Source organism: Babylonia areolata, chromosome 27, assembly GCF_041734735.1.
Source record: "Babylonia areolata isolate BAREFJ2019XMU chromosome 27, ASM4173473v1, whole genome shotgun sequence".
NCBI classification, from domain to species: domain Eukaryota; kingdom Metazoa; phylum Mollusca; class Gastropoda; order Neogastropoda; family Buccinidae; genus Babylonia; species Babylonia areolata.
The window spans coordinates 20842412-20847411 of record NC_134902.1 but is presented as its reverse complement, the minus strand read 5'-3'; the positions used below and the strand labels follow the sequence as shown (position 1 = coordinate 20847411).

Below are 5000 nucleotides of genomic sequence, written 5' to 3'. Positions count from 1 at the left end.
AGCACCTCACCATTGTCAGTGCCTACGCCCCAACCATGACCAACCCGGATGATGTGAAGGCGAAGTTCTACGAGGACCTTCACTCTGTCATTGCTGCTATTCCGAAAGCAGACAAGCTCATCATTCTTGGGGACTTCAGTGCTAGAGTTGGCTCTGACTACATCTCCTGGGATGGAGTGATTGGAAAGCACGGTGTGGGCCACTGCAACCCAAATGGATTGCTTTTGCTTCAGACCTGTGCAGAGCACGAACTGCTGATAACTAACACAGTTTTCTGCCTCTCTACCCGTAACAGGACGTCATGGATGCACCCTCGCTCAAAGCATTGACATCTCATCGATTACGTCATCGTCAGGAAAAGGGATAGGCAAGATGTACGTGTGACAAAGACCATGTGCGGCGCCGAGTGTTGGACAGACCATCGCCTTGTAGTCTCGAAGCTGAATATTCGAATCCAACCCAAGAGACGCCCCCAAGGCCAGAAGGCTCCAAAACGGCTCAACATCGCTAAGCTGAAAAACATCACCATCAAACAGACCTTTGTGGAGCTGCTGGAAGATCGTCTGGAATCCGCCTCTTTGGACAACCAGAATGTGGAGTCTGACTGGAGGACCCTGCGCGAGCTGATCTATAGTACAGCTTCAGAGACCCTGGGACCCATGACCAGAAAGCACAAAGACTAGTTTGATGAAAACTGTGATGAAATCAAGCAGCTTCTGTATGAGAAACGCCGTCTGCATCAAGCCTACCTGAGCAACCCAAAGTCCACATCAAAAAAGGATGCGTACAATGCCATCCGCAGGGCTGTTCAGCAAAAGTTACGTCAGATGCAGGATAAGTGGCTGAGTGACAAAGCTGATGAGATCCAGGGATATGCTGACAGGCACGATATGAAGAGGTTCTATGATGCCTTAAAGAAATCTGCGGCCCCACATCCTCAGGATCATCCCCCCTCCTCAGTGCAGATGGGAATACCTTTATCACCGAAAAGGAGAAAATTCTCGAACGCTGGGCAGAGCACTTCAACAGTGTCTTAAATCGCCCTTCCTCCATAAATGATGAAGCCATAGACCGTCTCCCACAAGTCCCCATCAACGAAGCACTGGACGATCCGCCAACACTTCTTGAGACCCAGAAAGCAATCCACCTGCTATCCAGTGGCAAAGCACCTGGCTCAGACTCCATACCAGCAGAGGTGTACAAGGATGGAGGCACTGTGATGACTGAGAAGCTCCATCAGCTGTACTCACTCATGTGGAAAGAAGAGACGATCCCCAGGATTTCAAAGATGCATCTATCATTCACTTGTACAAGCGAAAGGGGAACCGGCAAGCCTGTGATAACCATCGGGGCATTTCCTTGCTCTCCATCGCAGGCAAGATACTTGCCAGGATCCTACTAAACCGCCTCACAGCACACCTTGACCAAGGTCATTTGCCTGAGAGCCAATGTGGATTCCGGAAAGAGCGCGGAACCACCGACATGATTTTGCTGCAAGGCAGCTGCAAGAGAAATTTTCAGAAGCTAAATGCTGATCTGTTCTCCATCAATGTCGACCTCACTAAGGCCTTCGACACTGTGAGTAGAGAGGGACTGTGGAAAATCATGGCCAAGTACGGATGCCCTGGGAAATTTATTTCCTTGGTCAGCCAATTCCATGAAGGCATGCAGGCTCGAGTCCAGGACAATGGCGAAACATCTGCTCCTTTTCCTGTCACAAATGGTGTCAAGCAAGGCTGTGTCCTGACGCCAACACTGTTCAGGCTCATGTTCTCTGCAATGCTTACCGATGCCTTCAGAGATGGCGATGTTGGAATCGGCCTAAAGTACCGTACAGATGGCAAGCTGTTTAACCTCAGAAGGTTTCAAGCAAAAACGAAGGTCATGACAGACATCATCAGAGACTTTTTGTTTGCTGATGATTGTGCCCTCAACGCTGGATTTGAAGCTGACATGCAACTCAGCGTTGACAAGTTTGCCACTGCCAGCAGGAACTTCGGCCTTACCATCAGCACGAGGAAAACTGAAGTTCTCCATCAGCCAGCCCCAGGGAAACCCCACGTTGAGCCCAACATCACAGTCAACGGTCAGAGACTCAGTGCGGTGGAGTTGTTCACATACCTTGGCAGCGCACTGTCACGAAATGCGACCATCGACGATGAAGCGAACGTCAGGATTGCAAGAGCAAGCGCAGCCTTTGGCAGACTCTATGCAAATGTCTGGAACAGAAGAGGCATTGGTATTGATATCAAGCTAAAGGTCTACAGAGCAGTAGTTCTCCCCACACTACTGTACGCCTGCGAAACTTGGACAGTGTACCAACGACATGCCAAGAAGCTGAACCACTTCCACACAACATGTCTCAGGAAGCTACTGAACATCAAGTGGCAAGACAGGACCCCAGACACGGAGGTGCTTGCAAAAGCCACCCTTCCCAGCATCTTCACTATCCTGATGCAGTCGCAGCTTCGCTGGGCTGGACACGTGGCGTGCATGCCAGACCATCGGCTGCCCAAAAGGCTCTTCTATGACGAGCTGCAGCAAGGGAAGAGATCACACGGAGGGCAGAAGAAGCGCTCCAGAGATACTCTGAAAGTCTCTCTGAAAGCCTTTGATATCGACCCTGACTCCTGGGAAGAATCTGCAGTGGACCGTGACAAATGGCGCGCTGCTGTGCACAAAGGCGCCAAGTTGTGCGAGGCCAACAGGACTGCTGCAGCTGTTCAGAAGAGGCAGGCCAGAAAGTCACGGGCAAACAAGCTTCCAGACAATGATATGCCTGTCTTTTTCTGCCCCAACTGTCAGCGAACATTTCGTGCGCAGATTGGACTATTCAGCGATCTGCGCATTCACAGATAGATTCACCACCACCCTTCCCCCATTCCCCAGCTGGATGACAACGATGGTCATCATCGTTCTCGATGGACAAACACCACATTGCATTGTTCTCTCTGACTGGTGTGATGTTTCCCGTTCGAAATTTCCCCGAGAAAGGGTGTGTTTGAAACTAAGGCCGAGTCTCCGTTGTTTCAACACAATGGGTTTATCCATCATCACTGAAACTCAGGTAACGTCTACACCAACGTGTCCCAAAGAAGGCCATATATATATATATATATATATATATATATAGATATATAGAGAGAGAGAGAGAGAGAGAGAGAGAGAGAGACAGACAGACAGACAGACAGACAGAGACAGAGATAGAGAGAGAGAGAGAGAGAGTGAGAGAAGAGCCACATTTGAGAGATATTATTGGTGAGCGACGTATTTGAAGAAGAATGTGCTTTTGTACTTTAAAATAAAAGTTTAAGATAAGAAGATAAGATAGGGAAGCAGTTTCGATTCATTGATTTTGTCGGGAAAAATAACGAGAACTTGTTAAATGAGTCGAGACGCTACTTGTTCGCATAAGTTGTATTGTATTGTATTGTGTTGTATTACTTTTTGTCACAACATATTTCTCTGTCACATCCCCCCCACCCCCCCTGACCGCAAGTGTATTTCTTTCGCTATCAAAGTGGATTTTTCCACTGATTTTTTTTTTTTTTTTTTTTTTTTTGGCCAGGGACGACCTTTTTTTTTTCTTTTTTTTGTTGTTGCCGTGGGTTATTTTACGTGCACTAAGTACATGCTGTACACGGGACATAGTTTATCGTCTCATCCGAATAACTTGTGGCAGATGCACGTGTTCATTTTTTTTTACTTCTCTACAGATTGCCACTACTTGTGCCGTGACTTATAATAATTTTAGACTGGATCGATGAACCAGCTGAAGCAGTATGAACCTGTGGCGAAAGAAAATCCTAGCTTGGGTAAAAAACAAAAAAACAACAACAAAAAACAATAACAAAAAAAACAAAAAAAAAAAAACAACTACAACAACAAAAACAAACAAACAGCAAACAATTTTGAAAATACATTTTTCTTTGACACCGAAGTACTGTCAAATCATTTGTATGTACATGGTGAGGCAGTCAGAGAAAGTTTCCTTTGGTTGCGAAAATTGAAGTGAAACGGATTGGACTTTGGACTTACTTGATCACTTCAGTACGCCACTATTTTCTTCTTCCATTACACAAGTGCACAGGAGTTGAATTAAGAAAAAAAAGAAAATAATTTCCAAATGGAAGAGCTGTTAGTTAACTTTGGAATGGGTCTGTTATCATTTATTTCATTGAAGAGCTATCTACAATGGCAGGAACGCTGTTAAAACAACAACAACAACAACTTCTACTACTATGTGTATTTTTACAGCCTTATTGTATCCTAGTCTCAGACTCTGTGGAAGTATATTTGCGTGTAATCAAAAAGTGATTAATAAGTCAGAGAGAGAGAGGGAGACAGACAGACAGACAGAGAGACAGACAGACAGAGACAAAGAGAGAGAGACAGAGACAGACAGACAGACAGAATGAACGAAATTTATTTTCTGAGGGTAACAGTATAAGCAAAAAAATCGTCTGTTTATATCTAGCACTAAAAAGAGAAAGAAATGCCTCCCTCACCCCCTCACCCGCCCTCCCCGCCCCCCTCCTTCTCCACCCCCTCCCCCAAAAGCAAAAAAACAAAAAACAAACACCCCCCCCCCCGAAAAAAAAACAACAACAAAAAACCGAGGAAAAATGAACAAAACAACGAAAAAAAAAAAAAAAAAAAAAAAAAGATGAAAGAGAACATTACACAGCAATATAAAAAAACATCATGCATATTATAAAATAATAGGCATAATATGAGCAATCCTTTACAGCGATGCAAATTTAAAGAGAACGAGAGAGACAGACAGACAGACAGACAGACAGACAGACAGAGCGGAATCATAGACATTGAGGCAGAGACAAAGAGACAGAGGCAGAAAGACATTGAGATAGACAGAATGTGAACAATCGTTTACAGAACTGCGAAGTTAAAGAGAGAGAGAGAGAGAGAGACAGACAGAGAGACAGACAGACAGACAGACAGACAGAGACAGAGACAGAGAGACAGACAGACAGAGACGG

At 45.4% G+C, this 5000-nt stretch overlaps 1 protein-coding gene across 2 annotated transcripts in view; it reads right to left on the bottom strand.

Annotated features, from left to right (window-relative positions):
* The window catches only part of LOC143301310 (uncharacterized), a 39343-nt gene that overhangs the window by 33500 nt on the left and 843 nt on the right, over positions 1-5000 (bottom strand). The window lies entirely within an intron of this gene.